Source organism: Platalea leucorodia (genome assembly GCF_965183815.1).
Source record: "Platalea leucorodia genome assembly, chromosome: 7".
Taxonomy (NCBI): domain Eukaryota; kingdom Metazoa; phylum Chordata; class Aves; order Pelecaniformes; family Threskiornithidae; genus Platalea; species Platalea leucorodia.
The window spans coordinates 23295439-23315200 of record NC_138829.1 but is presented as its reverse complement, the minus strand read 5'-3'; positions in this window follow the sequence as shown (position 1 = coordinate 23315200).

Genomic DNA, 19762 nt, shown 5'->3' with positions numbered 1-19762 from the left:
AGAACATTTTGGGTAACCCTAAATCTTACTAGTCATACTAAATGAAGTCCCAAAGAGGTATCTGCAGCTGATCTCTCAGGTCACCAGTTTGGTAACGTAGGACTGGGTAGACCATAGGGGACAACAAGCCCATCCCTGTTCTATCTCAAGTAACACAGGTAATGGACATTAAGCTCCATTACCTGAACAGACCAGTGTCAGCTCCTCCCCTCTTTTCTTGACATTTTTCTTCACACATAAAACATTCCTTTCAGCACCAAATTTCATTCAGTTTTTTCCAGGCTTGGGAGTGCAGCTGAATTGGCAGGTTTGCTGTCTGGCTTGCAGAAGGAACCTGCTATTGCTCTCCAGTGACGAACTATGAGAGTTACAACCACCAGTGATGCCAGGCTGCTTCCCCAGAGTGTGAGGTTTTAAACACACTGTCAGTTGGTAATGACTGTAGGTCACTATTATTCTGGCCAGGATGTGAATCAGTGACCTAGCGAAGACAAGCTTGATGTGTCTTTACTGTGGCCATGAGCCATCCAGGGCTTCTTTTCAAACTAGGTAAGGAAATTATCTGCACTGTTATTATATTTCTATATTAGTGGAGATAATGAGATGCAATGAGTCTTTTTTTTTGCTCCCTATTTTCAATAGTGCAGTTCTGTTGCCCTTGATATACTGTTATGGGAGACCAATGATTAATGGGCAGACAGAAAGGGAATGGCTAAAGCTTGCCTTCCTGGGAAGGCCAGGAGGTCTAGCCAGCCAACCATTAGAAGCTCATTACTACAGCAATAAAAGGATTGATCCCTTAGTATAGCTCCCTCAGAACTTTAACAATTAACCCATGTGCAATTATATGCTGGCAGTATAAAGAGGCTGCTGATAAATCATGTTTTTTATTTCTAAAGGCAAGAGGGAAGAGAGATATTAATACACGGCAGCATATGGAATTAATATAAATTGGGAACTAATAAAACAAGCTGCTAGGAGCAGTGCTGCCATTGCAAAATTTTGAATAACTTGACGGTAGCAGCCAATTCATCGCATCTGGGCAGAGACCAGATTCTTCCCATATCAGGTGATTTGGCTCAGAGTAAACATGCATCTTAAGCAGACTACAGAGGGCAACAGAACTGGCTGGCAAAAATGAAGTTATAGCAGCTTGAAGCAGTGGCCTGAGAAACAAATAGTTGTAAAGTGTAGAGTACTAATTACTCCATTGTATTAGATGCAAACACAGAACCAAAAGGTAGTACCTACTCCCCAGCATTAAGAGTTTATAGTTTTCTAGATAGGAGTGTATGACATGGTGTATAATAGATCTGGTAAAAGACAGGTTGTGAGGGACAAACATACAGGACAGGGATCTCTGGCTTCTCTTTTGTGTTTCCATGTACTGAGGGCATGTCTGCACTGAGATAAGGAGACCAGGGCTGTCTAGCTGAATCCCATTAATTGCCTGACTCTGCCTCTCTGGCCATAGTCCTAAGAAACCTAGTTAAATTACAGGTCTGTGGCCAGGGTTGTTTGCTCCACCCCAGGGTAGTCTTGCAAGATAAACACTTCTTATGCAAAGGAAATAAATTGCAATAGTAAATTGATACACATACACTGTCTCCAAGAAAGGGCTTTAGTGACTCCAGCCTACCTCGCACAAGGTAGATACCCAAAGCTTTTGCATATTCTTCCTCTGTGTCCTCTTTCAGATAGAGCGATTGCCTTTTTCTGGAGCTCTCCTCAGCGCATTTCATAGGGCTCCATAGGGCTCACTGGAAGACCGTTCAGAAATCAGCCCAGGGAAATTCTGTCTGTTAGCATAGTTCTTCAGCTTCCAAAGACCTCAAACATTTTACCTTTAATAGAGCAACAGGAGGATGTGCATGATAATTTAGCTTTCTGCTAGGTCTGCAGGCCTGCCCGTAGGGTGCCAGGCGCACGGGAGTTTAGCAGGATGTGGGGTGTTCTCTTTTTGCGTCAGTATTGCAGCACCGCTTTGGCGCGATGCTACAGGGGCTGTGGATTTCTGTATGCCCTCTTGGGTGATTTTAGAAGCACTAGCAGCTTTAGGATGATAAATTAGTAATAATAGCACTTGGTACTAACTCTGTTTACTGCTAGAAAAGCCGAGTCAGGGTATGTTAGATTTGTGTAAACCACTTGTTCCGGGTTCTAGAAATATCGCTAACTGGAGTCCTAATTTTTGGTAACCCAGCTGCCACTAGATATGCCATGCTGCACTCCAGATATTCCAGTTCATTTAGGATAAATGAAATATAAATTTGAGTGACGTAGCATAGGAAAATGTCAGTTTTTCCTTCCCAGGATTTTTTTCTGGAACTGTTTTTAAACAACTGTAAAGAGCTGATTGAATAAACTCTCTGGTTTCTTCTTCTTCCCCATTGACCTGTATTTATTTTCCCTTTTGGATCTTACATAAAATTGCTAAAATAAATGGGCATTGATCTGTGTGCTTGTTTAATTGCATAACTCTGTGTATTCCTCTGCTTTCCTTATAATAAGCTTCATGGAAACCCTGTTACTGTAACTGAATTCTTGCAATTTATGAACATCAAACGAACTGACAGCAAAGACCGTCAAATTGTCATTTTGTTTCCCATTCCCCAAATATATATATTTTCACTAAAATTTTGGGGAAGATGACTACTTGATTTGCATCATAAATGCAAAGTTTTAAGAATTCAGCAGAATCTTAGCTTTCAGTGCAACAAAGATAACTACACTTAAGACATGAATGCATTTTATTAAAAATAAAAAGATATAGGTGAATATAGGGCATTTGAGAAGAAAAGTATTCTTTGCCTCACTCTAATGGTTGATCTATAAAAGAAAAATTTTATGAATTTAGGTGAGTTCCTAGGTCTAAAGGGAGTAGTCAGGAGCTGCTGTTGGCCTATCTAACCACGAGGGTCTCTATAAAGTTAACATGAGAGCACGTCCTCTCCTCCTGCCTCAAAACAACAACTCCCCTGTGCATAGATTCAAGAGCTCAACTGATGTTGCTGTGGCAATATGTGCATCCACTCTTAGCAACTGCTTTCTTCTCATTCTCCTTTCATGACCTGAGTTCCTTTTGAGGGAAGGATTGCATATTTTAAAGGACAGTTTTAAAGCTACGAGTATTTGGAGCATGAGAGAGTATTTAGGAAAGTATTGCTATGTGCTTGCCCTAGTTTCATACTTCTCCCTATGCATTTACAGTATCCCCGGAGACATACTGTTGAGTTAGGCTAACCACTTGTCTGACCAGGATGACTGTTTTGTTTGTGTGTATCTTCATCAGAATATATATCCAATTTTAGAAGTTAGCAACACTCCAGAGATTTCCACGAAGAATTATTTTTCTTCACAGGGGCTCTTCTTGAACATTCACTGCTGTGTGAAGCATCTCTTGTGTTACTTTTGATGTCTGCAGCATAGCAGGCAACACTATGTCTTTTTTTTTCATCTTACACTCAAAGATACAAGCCATGAGGTCTTTGAGTGCCCTTGGAGGACAGGACGCGAAAGAAGAACTTGTACACTCATTTCTCTTACGTGCACAAAGAGCAGCTCACATACACAGAGTCTTTCAGAATCTGGATTTAAGTTGTTGGCATCACTTGACATTTTTAGATGGCATTTCCAAAGAAAGTATTGATGTGCACTAGCTTTAGGTAGTCTCCAAATACTGTTGAGTATGCATCTACAAACCTGGGGATTCATAATCATCGTTCTCCAGAAAACAGCTTTGTTTCAGCCCACATGCAGTGTGGTATTTAGCAGTTGCACAGGCTTAGCAAAGTGTTTCACAAAGACACAATGTCGTTTCTAGGTAGAGGTATACCCTGCTCCGGGAAGCGGGAAGAACATTTCTCAAAAGAAGCAGCAGGTGAAAAGTACTGCCTTAGCTGTGGTGTTGGTTAGTTCCTCAGGGGAGGAACTAAAAGAGTTTCAGAGAAGATGGTGCAAAAACCTTCACTGAGGATTGGGATTAATGAGGCTGAAAATGTTAGGGACTGCTGTTCCTATGACTACGCTATGCCAAAACAGCAGTACTGGCTGCACAGTGTGAGCTCAGTGTATTCAGAGCTGAGTGACTTATTACATCTTCTTTCCTGAGCATGCATCCTCTCTTCCACAGCCATTCCCTGGCACAGTTCCATACAGGGCTGTGCAGATGGGAAGCATTAGGCCATTCCTCCACCCTTGCACCATCAAAATCCTCTTTTCCATAAGAGTCTAGTCCAGTACCTGTGACAGAGGTGATGAAGGAGGCCAGAATGGGGCCAGGAGACTAACAGAGTTTGATAAGTAGATGTAAAACTGTCCCCTAGTATTTAACAGACTATAACAAGCTGACTAGTCAAAACTACCATAATGTACTGTGCATACAGTGCAGTCAAGGCATAAGTTTAGGAGCAAATTCAATATTACAATATACTGTGTGTGCTGAGGAGAGCTGAGTTACGGGTGCTGTGGGAGCTATAACCATGACTTTCTTGGCTTTGTTTGCATTTTCATTCTTTTTCTTCATGCATCCTTTTTTGGGAGAAAAGACATTTCAAAACGTGAAAAAAAATGTTTTTGCAAGAAAACCATACAGGTGAGAGTGAGCTGCTATAACATGAGAAGCTACAGAGACCAGGGAGTCCTTGAACTGAAAAACAAGGAAGATTCCCGCTGCATTTGGGCACATTTTTCTGTAGTGGGCTGCCATCATGAGCCTAAAGACTGCATAGTTATCCAGGATAAAAAAAAATGCCAAGGTGGTGCTTCAGTGCTATTGTTTTTATTAGCAACGGAGCAAGATACTAAAAAAGCCATGAAACTCAATTATTTTCCTTTCACCTCTATCATCAGAGATCTCAGCACAGTTTTGTGACTGCTTAAACCTTATCCACCAGAGTAATCCTTCATGATCTGCAAACCCTCCAATGTCTCCTGCCAAATGATCTGCCTGAAGCAAAAGCGAAATTCTTTACACAAAAATACCCCATTTCCACCGAAACATGAGTCACTTTCATCCTCTTCTCATGTAATAGTCAGCAGTGTGCAAGCTTCCATAAGTTTCACCAGTTTATCAGTTCTGTGCTCTTCTCACCGCCCATCAGAACCATCCCTCCTAGTTCTTTCCCTTAGCTCACCAAGACCGGACGTCCTACAGCATCTCCTGAGCACCTTATTTAAGCAATTTCCTTAATAGCTGCTACAAAGGTGCCTTCCAAGTTTCCCCTTTGCTTCTGGCTGAAGGATGATGTGCTAGATTGGGAAGGGACAGGTAGAAGGGCAGGCTGAGCAGATGCAGTGGAAAATTCCCACTGCACCCGTTGACAGGGTCCACAGTGCTGACAAAGACTTGTAGAGTGCAATAAGTGCCTGAGTGATCTGATAACTTACTTCCAGTATGAATAGGGGGGCTAGGCACTATACCAGCATCAGCTTAATGTTTAAGAGCTCTGAGCAGAAAATTAAAGTAATATCCAACCAAAACCACCCTGTTGTGAGCTCTAGTTTCAAATCAGTTGTGACCAGTAGTCCTAAATTTTCAAGAGGACAGAAATTAGCTCATATTTCAAGGCCTATTCTAATACAACTTTCTGGGTTTGTGCCAGAACTTTGCCATATGCTGAAACTGAGGCCATAGCTCTGTTTCAGGTCAAGGCCATAGATTAATGTCCTGCCACATCCAAGCCAGAAACCTCCTGGGGTTTGTTTTGTTTTAGCATTTGCTCTTTTTCATGTTGTTCCAATCACAATACCTTTTCCCCCAGTACCACTACCAGCAAATACTTTGCCCAGTACATTTCTGTACTGTAACTTCTTTTTGCTGTTGCTGGTCAGGCCTGGCTGTGTAAGTAATTCTTTCCTCAGATTGTGGCAGGAGTGCTCAGAAAGCACTGTGCTGGCTTGGCAAAATGTGTGCTGGGTCTCTGCCTTTCCTTCCAGCTAGAGCTGTAGTCCATCAATATGCTAATTCAAGGCAGCTGAGAGCAGAATTCCCTACCTGCAGCTTTTTAAACTCAAACATTTTTTAATCAGTTTCCTAATTGGGACCTAGGGGACCCCCTTGTGCTTTAATAATACATTGGACAAAATCTATCTCTTTTTCTTTTAAAATCCTTAATTATGGGATGCATTTTAAATGAGTTTGATCATGGTGAATATCTATGTGTTACAGGCTTCTTTTTGTCTCCCTTTATAAGATTGGCACACAGAAATGCTCCGGAATCAGACAAAATACTCCATATGGACCATTTATTTAAGGTGTTGCCATTGTATGAATCCAGTCACTACACAATGATAATTTATTTTCTTATTCAGTTGTTTTCTTTGTCTTTGCTTTATCAGTGATCACAGTCATTGGTATGTGTCACTGTGGTCAGACTGATCTGTGTCCCAGACAGTTTAAAGGACTATGTAAGATACTGTGTTGGAAGTTTGGAACTGACGATATAGACCAATAATTTGTGTGGTATATATTCCATAGACACTACAGGATAATAAATCAGTTCATCACAATGCTTCTGTAAGCAGTTTGTTCCTAACCTCATCTGGCGATTGGCACCATACTGTCCCTGAACCTGAGGACTGAGAGTTACTGCTGTTTAAGATTCTTATCACGTAAACATAAAATCCCATTTTCAGCACACAGGCAGACACAATCAGAAGTGTCCCACCTTGTAGGAGGAAGCTCACATATAAACAAAACCAAAGATGTCTCTTTCTTACTCTATATATGCTGATATACTGACTGTCCAGTTTGTAAATTGTCTTTTTGTTGTTTCTTATCTTACAAGGTGAAGACAGAGTTTCATAACACTTACACTAACTATGAATTTAGCGATTAGTCAATTTGCATGCAATTTCTAAGACACTGATTAAACTCCAAGCCAACATAATTTTCTTGTGAAGGTTGGATTAGATTTTCCTAGAGACTACCTTGTGCTGCCCTTTCTTGAGTCCTGATGAGGAACTCAGCAATGTTGTCCCCAGGACTTCAGTGACTGTTTTCATCATTTCATTTTTGGGTGGTCCCCATACCAACTCTTTAGACTGGAAATCACTGTAGTCTAAAGAGCATGCACTTTGCTTAGTGACTATGCACGAGAGGCACAGTAACAGTCCTAAGAGGTATTAAGACAATGAATCTTTCTTAGTATGTCTGTAGCCTGTGTACGTCCTGCATTTCGCTGTTGTTAAATAACTTCATTCTTTGAAAAAGAGCAAAGGAGGGATGGTATCTATCAAGAAACAGAGTGCTTATAGAGGGAGTTTCTCCCACTGAGTGTTTGATCTCTGAATTCCTATTTGTTGGCAGCTTCTTGAGATTTTGGAGTTAATACTTACCTCTAAATGTCTGATTTATAAGGTGAGTAATAAATACGCTGAGTGATGACAGGGAACCTGAGGTTGTTCTTATAGAAACTAGCTGCCAAGAGATGTAGGAAGAGTTTTCTTTGGAACTTTATATGGGGCCTGGATTTTGGTCCTGGGGAAAGGATTTGCTGATGGAGAGATCCAGCATCACTGAATATCTACCTTTAAGACCTACATTGAGAGACATGTTGGAAGCCTGTTTATTTCTGCTAGAGGCTGCCTTTTCTCCTATTTTAATATATCAACTAGTATGCTCAAATAAGATTGCTTTTGGCATCCATATTGTTAGAAGAAAAATGCAGATACCTACAGTAAATAATGCAGTTCTGAGATGACTTGGCTTAGAGGAATCTCCCCCCATCTTGCCTTTGAGCACAGGGGATGCTGAGGGTGACTTGTGTATTTGGTTGAATGTCTAGGATTAGGTGGGGCAAGCTTGGACTTAGGTGTATAAGCAAGGTAATGCGCTCGGCTTGAAGGAAGAAAGAGAGGCACTGATAATTCTCTGTGGAATGACTTCTATATTTGAGCAAAGAAAATCCAGTAGAGGGGTTCTAGTAACTACGGGCTAGAGGCAGCTGTACTGCCAGTTGGGACACAAGAGAGTACAGGGACATCTAGTAAATCTGCTCCAGAAAGCTACCTAAGATTGTAGGAATGGTGACAGTCAAAATCAATATGTGCATGGTGTTAAATAAATGAAGGCCAAAGAAGAAACCAAAGTATTTCTTCTACCCTATCATCCCCACCATGTAAGTGTGTTTGCTCTTTGGCACTTAACTGGAAGGAACGTATAAAACAGTGGTAGTTATGTTGCAGGACCACAGAGAAATCATATACAGCTGAAAGGAGACCCTGAGGGAGGTGCTATGGAACATGAATATGGCCAGTATGTTTTGAGGGAAGGCAGTTCTAAACCAAAGGTACACAAGTCAGCCTGAGCTACTTGCCTTGGTGCCAGAAAGGACTCCTTCATCCTATTTTACTGTGTTTTAGACATGCACTAGGAGGAAGATGTGCTGCTGGTAGCCAAACAAACTGAAATATTATCAAAGGAAGAAGAAGGGAGGAACAAGATCTAAAAATGGCAGGAAGCAGATAGGTGCAGGGGAGATGCATCAGAGTTCATCTCAATCCTTCTTCACCCAGGCAGGAAGGATCCCATCTCCTCCGTTGTCCTAGGACATGCAACATATCTCTGTATGGCTGGCTCGCAAACTTTATTTTCTTACTGCAAACACAGGCAAATCAAATATGTATGTCCCTGACACTGCTTGTTCTGCCATCACCCAAACTGGGAAAGCAGCTTCTGCAAAATAAGCAGCGGACGTCAAACTGCATGACACATCCTCTTAAAAGAAAAAGCAAGTCCCTCTGTGTGAATAATTGTATAATAAATAAAAGCTCTTCTTTCTCAAAACTGTTGACATTCTGGGTCAAACCTCTCCCCGGTGTAATTCCCCTGTCTTCAGTGAATTTACATGAGAAGAAAAGTGGCCTTCTCTGTTTAGAGACAGAGGTGATTCTGCCCATGCATTTGTCTCACATCTTGGAAAATTAGCTGCAAACTTGTGTCTGTGTGTGTCTGTGTATAAAATATACATCTGTGCATGTGCACATCCACGTGTGTGTATGCATTAAGAAACTGAACTTCGGCTATGTTACAAATTTTAATGCTCTAATTTATCAGTTTAAATGCATACTCATCATCTGCCAGGCCCATTTTACCTGCAACAATTTGCCTATTCACTTTTGATGTAAACCTTACTGTCCCTTAACTTGCAGTGAAACAGTATTCTCATGGTAATTTTTAGCATTAAAGAACAAAACACTATAGATGGAGTTTAAGTACCATAATAATCATAAAAGCGACTATAAAGCAGTAACTTCCTCTATGACTTACTGACTTTTTTAGTGTCTTCAAGTCATAGCTGCTGATTAAAATGAAGTTTTTACTCCTCTTTTCCTTGTAGCCTAAACACAGTTACAGCAGAAAGAGCTGAATCCTCGCTGCCTCACAGAGACCAGTTTGAAGATCAAGCTCCGTTGCAGAATGCTTATTGTGGTGATGAGGTGAGAAACGACAAATACCAACTGAATTGCCAAGTGCTGCAGTTGGCTGTGAAGCATTAACAAAAGGGGAAATCATAAATTTGACCTCAAACCAGAACAAACTGTCAGCCACTTAAAAAAAAAAAAAGGTTGCTTTTCTGAGCTTTTATCTGTGCAGTGAGAGTACACAAGTGTAGGTCTCCAGAACAATTTGAATTGCCTTCCTTTTCACTGGAAAGAATCAGGATAAGACCCAGCTAAATATATCTTCAAGAAATAACATCCTTCTTACTATTTGCATCAATAGAAAGAGATCAAAATAGGTCGAGTGTGAAATAAGAGATTAGCAGGTGAAGAGTTGGGGCAGGAACCTGAGTATCTCTTGGGTACGATACAAGGCTGTTGAACAGCCTCTTGGGAAAAGTACATATCCAGCAAAAGCATTCCTCTTTAGCGCTCTGATGCACATTTTACTTCTTGTCCAAAATGTCAATTTTACTAATATTTACACATTTCGGTAGAAAAATGTATATGGAAGTTTATAGGGAAACATACTGAGAAATTCAAAGCAAAGATAATTGTTTTTCACACAAGTGATTACATCATGAAAATGACTGCGGCAGGTCATCACTGAAGGATATAGCTTCTCAATATGTAAGAAAAGAATATTCATCTAAGGAACAAAATGACCAGAAATTTTCATAAGTACTACCAGTCTCACTGGGTTTTTTGGGGAAGGTTCTTGAAATGTTTTCTTCAGGGCCTAAACCCAACAACCAAAGTTTGAAATGGAGGCTGAGGTGAAGAGAGATGAGTAAAGAAGTGCATTACTGCATGCCCTGTTACTGTCCTGCTGTGACAAGCTCTGCAAACTTTCTCAGAGCCTGGGACAATTTTAGATTTCAGCCTTTCACCAGGACCTTTAGGCTTGAGGCAAATGTCTCATGTGTGCAACCTTCCTTCAAAGCATCTGGTGCCAGTCAGTGGCAGAAATAGGATGCTGAAGTAGCTGGATAAGGTTTTGACAATTTTCATGTTTCTCTGCAAGGCAGCTTAAAAACCCATCATATTTACATTCTATAAATAAGGTATTTATGTGGGTTTTCTCTTCTGTACCTCTCTGATGTCTTTCTGTGCCCTGTAGAGAAGATCTTGCTGTAAGGCCATATACTTCACTGTGATAAATGCTGATGTTTTCATAATGTGTAGTCTGCTTTTTACACCTACATATAACTGCAGCTGCCTAATTAGAAGCTGTATTATGGAGGAGGGAAAGTATTAAAAATATCAGCTCTATTTTATGTACTGTAACATGGAAGGAAAAATGCTGAATTTTAAATGAAATAAAAATGGTTGTATTAGCACTGCATGGTGCCACCCTAAAATAATAGGTTTTAGACGTACTGCAGAAAGGTGGCTGTCTTGCATGTTCTTCAGAGGATCAGGTTCATCACCACCACACAATGAGCGCTGAAGCCAGCAAGGTTAAGTTGGTCTTTGCCACTCAGACCACTTTTCCCTTAAGAAAAAGAGGAAAGATTAGAGATTTGATGCTACCAGACCATCTTCCTTATGTCTCCCTTCCCATTTTTCAATGCATAGACTCAGTGTGTGATTAACAATTGTGAATAGTATATTCAGTAGGCATTTTCTGTGCTAGAGGCTATCGTGCTACAAGCTAACTTAAAGCACTTCATGCATGTGGCTTTTTTCCTGTTGCCATGAGAAAGGTCTGAGGGAAAGCAGTGACATGCTCCAGAGAATGGGAAAATCTTTTGAAAAGGTTTGCGATCAAACTATTTTTAATGTCTTTCAGCCACTTGATTTCATGAATATCACATCCAACTGCATAGGCTATAACACAACACTTTTAGATGGAAGAGAGTTTCCCCCATCAGTATGTATTTAGTGTAGTATAGCCATTCAAACACTTCATTTAAAGAACAGGTGATCTCAAGCTAAATTGTAAGGCTTCTGATCCACTTTTTGAGAGTTTGCAGAGATGGCTATGCAAAGAAGGATCTGTGGTTTCCTCAGACCTTACTTTGACGGTAGTGGCTATTTTGTTCACGAGAGGATGTCTGGATTTGATCCTGAGTTGGCAGGAGCTGTCCCCTCCTGCTTCCCTACCTGTTGCTCAAGTAAGTTGTGTTGTGTTACTGCTATTTGAGTTACTAAATAGGATCATAGATATAACAGTGGTCAGAACTGAAGCCTTTATTGGCCTGATTGGAAGAGACACTTTGGGGTCCACTGCACAGTAAGGCACACTAAGCACACTCTCTCCTTTCCTTAACGATATTTCCCCATCTCCCCTAAAATAAACACATGGCTTGATATACACGGCAGACATTCGTAAGGCTTCAACATGACAATTCCACTGTTTTAAAAATAATTTAAACATTTTTATTGATTTGACAGCAGGAAGAAGTTGACAAGTGGAGGTAGATAGAATATTATTTATGTTGTCATATCCCATTTCCATTTGTTTGGCTGCTTTTGTGAGGGATGATGCATTGGAAAATAAGATACAACATCTATCATCATTTACCTGAGCGTAAAAAGTTGCATTTACAGTCTTTACAACAAGGCAATGCATTCTGCTCCCCATCACTCTGTAGTAATTTTGGACTAAATCTAATGACTTCTACAAGGCTTCTTGAAATGATAGCGGAGTAAGATTTCTTAAGCAGTCTAGATAGGATGACACAGTGGAATTTCCTCAGCATTCAAAACTTTCTTTAAAGCCCAACACTCTGTACAAATTAGCACTGTATTTACAAATGGTTGCATCAAATACAAATTAAATTAGACAACTGTGTTAAACTAGTGTAGTCTCATCAGAATTTTTATTGTCTGCAGTACTGGTCAAATAAGATAACCTCACAATGACTGCTGCACAGGGTCATAACAAGATACTAGGGACCAACACACAAAATACCTTCACAAATGTGACTTAGAGAAGTGTTTACTCAGTTGCATTCAACTTTTGGGAGATATCTGAAGGTGAGGGAAAGCTCTGCCAAAAAAGAGGTCACTGACATTTTTCATGGTTAGGTTTCGGATGTTGACTGTTTTATATTTTTAACTTTGGAGCTGTGACCTGCTTTTAACCTAATGTGACAAGAAGTCTGAGCAATGTTAATTGCCAACAGAAAAGAAAGATGATCGATAAGGATCTGAACCTGCAAACTCCCAGTACATGTTTACCTCCACCAGTGAGAGAGCCCAGTTAAAATCAGTGAACCAGAAGCAGTTGTAAACCTATGCAGATACACACTTGAGAACCCATGAGATTCCTTTTTCAGCTTATAGAATAGCAGACTATTTTTTGCAGTACAAGTATTTGTGCACAGATCCAACTCCCAGGATGAATAGGATTTGGACAGTAGTGGAACTGCAAGTCTCAAAAGAAGTCTGAGAATACTCCTTGAAATCTTTCTCATAGTTGAAATGGAGGGTACCTTTTCCTCTGAATCTATAATCAGGTTAGAACTAGGGAATAATTTTTAATGGTTTTGGGCTTTTGTGTATCTTATCTTAAGGAGACAGTTGTTCTATCTAGAGCGCATCTCACTTGCTGGGAGTCCTGAGAACAGAGGTGAAAAGCTGGACCTTTAAAAGACCTAGACTTGTTCTTCTCTAGGATGCAGACTTGTTGGACGGCCTCTTGCAATGCACTTAATTGTCTTTCCACTCCCTCCTCTCACTCTCTCGTGCCTATGGCAGATTAGAGGAAACCTTTGACTTACTTACAAAATATAAGTAGTTTTTATAAATAGGAAACTTTAGGAGCAAGGCTGCCAATACATCTCAGAATTGGAGAATTCTGAAATGGTATTTAGAATAAAGTAAGGTTCAGATAGGTGCTGAGAGGTAAACAGTTAAACAGCCACATCACTTCTGCATCAGAGCAAAGTAGTCACACAGGCCATTTTCAGCTCTGAGGAAGGCACAAATTTTTTGCGGGGGAAAGTGGGTTATTTCGTTTTTGTGTCTATTTTTGACATTTGTTTGAACACACTGTGCACCTTTCATTGAAAGCATTCGAAGTTTTGGCAGTCTTTATTGACTATCTGAAAGGCAGCAACATTGATTTATAGTATGTGTAAAAGGATCATTGTAGTCATCAATGAATTGCATCCATTTCTGGAGAGAAACACAGCAGGTGCTTCACTGAACACAGCAATTCTAAGCAATAGCATGAGATAAGGTGAAGAGCCTGTCATATAGTAGAACAACAGAAAGAATGGTAGTAAGTAAGAATTTATATATTGGGGATAACCCTTTATTTCTAAGCAAGGCATCATTGTGAAACATTGTCAGTGGTCAGGATACAGCAGCAGAGTGCACCTTTTAATCAAATAGCTAGTAGCTTAGAAGAGTGTGACCCTTATTGAATTTATGTATTCATAAATTCATTATTCCTGAAACCAATTCATATTAGAGATGGCTCTGAAAAAGTCAAAACTCAATACCAAGGGAGAGGCAGAAGTAGATCTGTGCTGTACCACATTAGCCTTCCTCTTTTTCCCATATTCTTTTATAAGCGCATCCAGTTTTAGGTAAATGCAGTGGCAAAAACCATAAGCTGATAAAACAGCAGATGCAGAGCAAAAAAATGTCATTTGAAAATTATGACTCTGTTGATGCCCTGAATGTTTTGATTATAGTCCAGCATAGCAACCTTCTCTTTCACCATGGCTCGAAGTGGAAAGCCAAGGGTTTTTGATCACCCTGAATTGTCCTGTGTGTCACGGTTCCAGAAACACCTGCAATAATCCCTCTCTGCTGATTTGCTCTTACAATTCACAGTGTTCAATGGCCCTTGATTTGTTTCATTTCTCATGACAGATGTGATGGTCTAGTGGCTGTACATGGGGTAACAGTGTACAGCACATAAGCACAAATTTTTTTCCTGCAACTGTATCTGCCAGATTTTAAAAGGAAAAAAAAAGGTTGGGTTTTTTTCTGTGCAGCAATGAGCACTTATTTCAGATCTCAGATGCAAGCAAAGACAAAAACTCAAACTGTGCAGAAAATGAAATCTACGTAGATACTTCCATGGTGATGGAGAACATCTAGTGAAATGTCCAAACGGCTTTCTGTGACACATATTGTACAGATATACACTGCAATTTATAGTAGCTGCCTAATTCTACTGGCAGTTTTAATTGGGTAGATGATTCATTTTTTTTTGTTGGCTCATTGCTACATAATATTTTTGTTCATTATTAAGCATCTGCATTAGTCCTTTGGGATTGCACGTGTGTAGTTTCTGTCATACAGAAAAGGTATTATTAAGGAAAGGCAGAGGACCAAGTTGTGTTCCTTTCTTACCTGTAATTGGGGTAATAATACTTTGCAAATCTTAACAATTTAAATTGCACAGCTTTTGGGACATGGTCTCTCTTATACTGGGTTTATCCTACCTCCTGCAAGGAAGCATTGGCTCTGGCTTCAGAGTCTGCGTGGTTCACTAGTGTGGCTGAGAAACAAATTGCAGAGGACTGCAGTGTTGGACCCGCCCCCCCCCTCCCCTTCTGTGGGCTTTGTGAGGGGACGAGCGTCTGTGGAGCACTGCGTTAGGGGCTCTTCTTTTTTGAGTTATGCTTTATTCCTAGCAAAGGCCAAAACTCACTGTTGTTGGGCAGGATAAAACATCTCTCTCCTCGCTCACATGAGCTGTTGGAAAACAAAGCTTTCACAGACAGCTCCCTGAAACACTGTAAAACACTGTGAGCAAAAGAGGTGTAATGACCTGTAGTCCTCTAGAAGCTTTAGATGGAGAGGACTGTCTTCTGGCCTACTGTGATGAGAGGGAAAGGCACACTGAATCAGGAACCTGATGAGAAGCAAAGCCTGAGCAAGAGAAAAAGACTCTAGAAAAAAAGAAAAAAACACCGTCAAAAACCAACTCTGGGCCTTAGATAACCAGTCAAATTAATTGTTGCTGTTTGAACAGCCTTTGACAGTGTCTCAAGGAAGGCCATCTACTCAGGTCAGCTTCCTTTCAGGAGTGAAATAGTCAGGCAACTGATTTAGAAGGAAACACTCCTGTCCTGAAGGACAACCTGAAAGAAAAATACCACCACAAATGCTAGGGTTTTCCAGTGTGTTTTTTGTCTTCTTTCTTGCCCAGCAAGTTTCTGTAAAATTTTAGTTCCTATTTCATTACAGAATTGGGTCTATGGGGAATCTGGCTGTTGAAGTGTAGAGCACGGCAGGTCTACAAAGCCTTTTTTCTCAGGCATGTTTTGGTACCTCAGCTCCTGGAGGAGATGAGGGAAGAGAGAGTGACATCCTGGGAATACTTCAATGCTACGTCAATGTGGACAGCTTTTTGGCTTCAGTCACATTGCTGGGGTAACAACAACATCGGTGCTATTATAACTTATATTTTAGTACTTCTTTATATACAGATTTTTGTGTAGAATAAAGATGATGACATACTTAGATATGACATTCTTATGGAGTCATGGTACCAGAAATGCATGTTACTCATACAGATTGGATTGTATTTTAATCTATGTAGAAAGTGTCCACATGGTATAGTGTAGATATAGAAGAGAAATGGTATAAGGAACAAAACCCTGACTTTATCACTGTGCTTTGCTAAATCAACTTAAAATTATTCAACTGTGCATTGCAGATCATGTAATAAAGTCAAGTTAGAGGCTACTGAACTAAGCTGACTTAGACACTGAGAACAGTCTAACAAGAGCTATATAGAGAAGGGGAAAGGCTAATTTATTTGGTTTCTCAGCCCTCTGCAACTGTTGTGTAGATTGGTATTGCTAATGAAGACTTCTATATAACATTAGCAGAGGAGAAATATGAACTGAGAGCAGGAAGGTCTGGGTCTGATCTTTGCTGCCACTTGCAATGGAGTAGTGTGAAATTCAGAGGTTATGAAATCCAGCATATCTCTTACTGGGTTATAACAGACACGATATAGTTCCACTGCCAAAATTTTTTCCCATTCTTTCCATAGTCTGTCTTTCAATACACATTGTAAAAGTATGCTTTCCTTCCAGATTTCATTTAGAAATACCTGCAATTATTGAAGGCTCGTCTGTTCTCTGAGTCTTTGCTGAATGGGAATTTAAAGCTGGAGTCAGGTGCAGGATTTCCATCACCAGTGTCTGAAGCCCTCTGTTCCTAGAACAAGTGAAACACAGGTGAATGAAATAGGAAACTTGGACTTACCCCCAGGTTTTTTTTTCATTCCTTAGCTTTCCTGTGCAGATCATTTTGTCATCTAATGGGGGCTGAACATAGGCTGTCAGCCATGTCACTTAGACTAATAACCTTTAAGGCCTTGGGAATAGGTTTAGGTCACTGCATGACAGAAAGGTGGATCCAGATATGGGTTTTCTTTCCCCTTTGAAAGCAAAAGCATTTCCATTTAGGCCTTCCTTCTCAAAGCATGGACATTTTTTGCATTATATGTTTAATAGACAAAGCTGTAATTGTGTTTTTAATTTTGGCTGTGAGGCTTTCTCCCATCCCTTTCTCTCCTCGGAAACTGTTTTTCCTTTACTGTCCAAAAGTATTTCATGTCGTGACAACCCCTCTGACCCCCAGTCCCATTGCCAGGATCCAGGAGGGGAGCTCAGCTCCTGGCAGTGCAGGTGGCAGTAGATGGCAGCAGCAGTCCACGGTGGGAGCCGTGAGTGGCAAAATAAGTGATAGGAAGCAGAGAGGCTCACAGGAGGCTGGCATTTTAAATATTATAATTTTTTTTCCCTAGCACATCTCTAGTTCTGATTTTTTCCCCCAAATCGCCTACATGTTCTATAACAATTATCCAGAAGGGTTTTTAATTTTATTGCTGTTACGCTTCCACACATGGGTGATTGATAGAAGCCTTGGCCGTGCACCCCTCCATACATAAGCAAGAAGAGAATCTGGGAGGCTCAGATGATTTCTCTGCAAAATACACCACTTTTAGATTTATTCTTGGTTTTCCTAACACTTCTCTCCCTGCATACATGCTTACAAACCAAGGTGTTTCCAAATTACTTATTTGGTTCCTTGTGCCTCTGAAGCTGCCGTTCTGTATTAGAGCAGAGAAACCTGGAGGAACTGCTTTTTTCCTTTTGAAAACTTATTTTTAATTGCTCTAGCTCAGTGCCATGGCTTTTAATGAAGGGAAGAAGAAATTTATTTATGCCATGAAGTAGGATCCCACAGGACAAAAAGAAGGCCTTTTTGTAATCTTGCAAGCTGATACAAGGTTTTGAACCATGGTCAGTTTGCCCTCACAAGTGACCACAGTGGCAAGGGATTCAGCCATTGAACGTGCTGAGTGGATGATATCTTCCAGGACTAGATTCAGGCACTGCTCCAGGGTCCAGGCCTGCTTGATGCCCATGCATACCCCACCGGTCTGGAGCTCACAGTGCCTTTTTTTCCCAGGACCAATGCTGCTTTCTTCACATTCTTCTGTCACTTAAAACACCTGCTCACAAAAAACAAACTGCAGATTAACAGGTTCGTAAGTCAGGCATATGCAACAGCTACACCCAGACAGTCAGAGACATTAACTGGGAGCAAAATTCTGGAAAGTACCGGTGTTCTACCTACCAAACAAAACAGAAGAGAAGTTGTTTAACAAACAATGTAGTAACTGCAAGGCCCTTCACTCTTGTTGGACTCTGGGTGCTGTCTGACTCCAGGAAGGCAGGGTTATCCCTGCTTCATCAAGCTAATTCTCTTGCCATGAGCACCCACACTCCACCTAGCTTATGAAGACAACTCCTTGAAACAGGGTAGTTCCTGGCCTCCGGGCATTGACTCCTGGATCAGTTGCCTCCTATCACCATAGACCTTTGCAGCTGATTTTGCAATCACTGTGAGCTCTCCCAGACAAAATACTTTTTTGGGGTGTGATCCCGTCTGTTGTTTAGAGGTTGCATGCATAAAAAGAGAGCTGCATAAATTACTGACACTCTCTCATTAAGCTTTAGAGATGTGTGTTTCAGAGACAAGCAGTGGGACAGAAGACAGGACTGATACGCAAAATGGAGTCTGCGGGTTTTTAAGGATATAGACAGGGAGTTCAGTATTTCACACAGAAACCATAAACTGCGTGAACGGATTTCCTATTCTAGTCAGCTAAAGTCTGTGTGTCTGTGTAATTTCATTCCCTGTGGCTCCACCTGCCATATCGCTACCCTTCAAGTGCTTTATTCTTCCCTTGTTTTAACCAGTTTGCCACGGGCTGCATTAAACCTAATGCAGGCAGCAGGGGCAAATGCAAACATCACTAGAAGAGCCACTCAGGTGGTTTTCAAGTGACAATGTCATATGTTGTTTTAACTGGTATGTTCCTTCCCCTTACTTTTGATCAGAAAGAACACTATTTTTGGCATTGAAGGATAATTATGTGCCACTCTTGGGAAGCATATTTGAATGCTGAGCTCTGATGTAGAGAAGAACGATTGAGCTAAGTGCGTTTTGCCATTTTTGTGGCTTACATCGTATTCAAGATCAGAAAGGTTTCCAAGAATTGGATAATAAGCTTACAGATTATAACAAATTGTTAGGTGAAAACAGGAGTTGATGTCTTGCGTTTTGCTTGACTGATGTAGTATAGCAAAGCTAGAGCAAACCCCGTATTTTTAGACTATTCACACAACATATAGTCTAAATACGTGTAATCTAAAACGGCATTAATTCTTTGGTAAGATTTCTGCTCCCTTGGATGTTGGAAGTCTGACGTCATGGGTTACGTCCAAAAAATAGCAGTGCCCTTTCACAGTTGGATTTGACTGGGTTCCAGAACTGAGGAAATTAGTGTCCATGCTTTGAATTTTTGGCTTTGGGATCATTTCTCTTGCCTTGAAAAGAAATATATACCCAATGCATGGATGGTGACAGACAGAAATGAGAAGAGTAGCTCTGCATTGCATTTGGTGGTTCCAAAGGTTGGCAGGAACCTGGAGTTGTCTGGTCTCTGAATATTAACACTGGTTTTGTACTTAGTAGAAGTTATGGTCCTCAGCTGCTGCCATTAACTAAGGGTATACAACGTGTCATTCACAAGCTTACAGTGATGAATGAAGGCACACAGTCTGGTGTAAGCTTCTAACACTGTTCACAGCAACTCCGCAGTTGGAGGCACGTGTCTGTAGTCTACTGCCAAGTAGTAAAGCATGCAGGTTGCAGTCAAAAGTTTCCAGAAGGATTATTGGAAACAACTTTGAAGGGGATTTGAAAGTAATATTAAAAATTAAAAGGAATCTGAAGTGTTCCTTAAGGCAGAATAACCAGCAAAACCCCCTGCATTACCCTAAGCAGAGTGGCTGGACTTCCATCATAATTACCCACACATCTT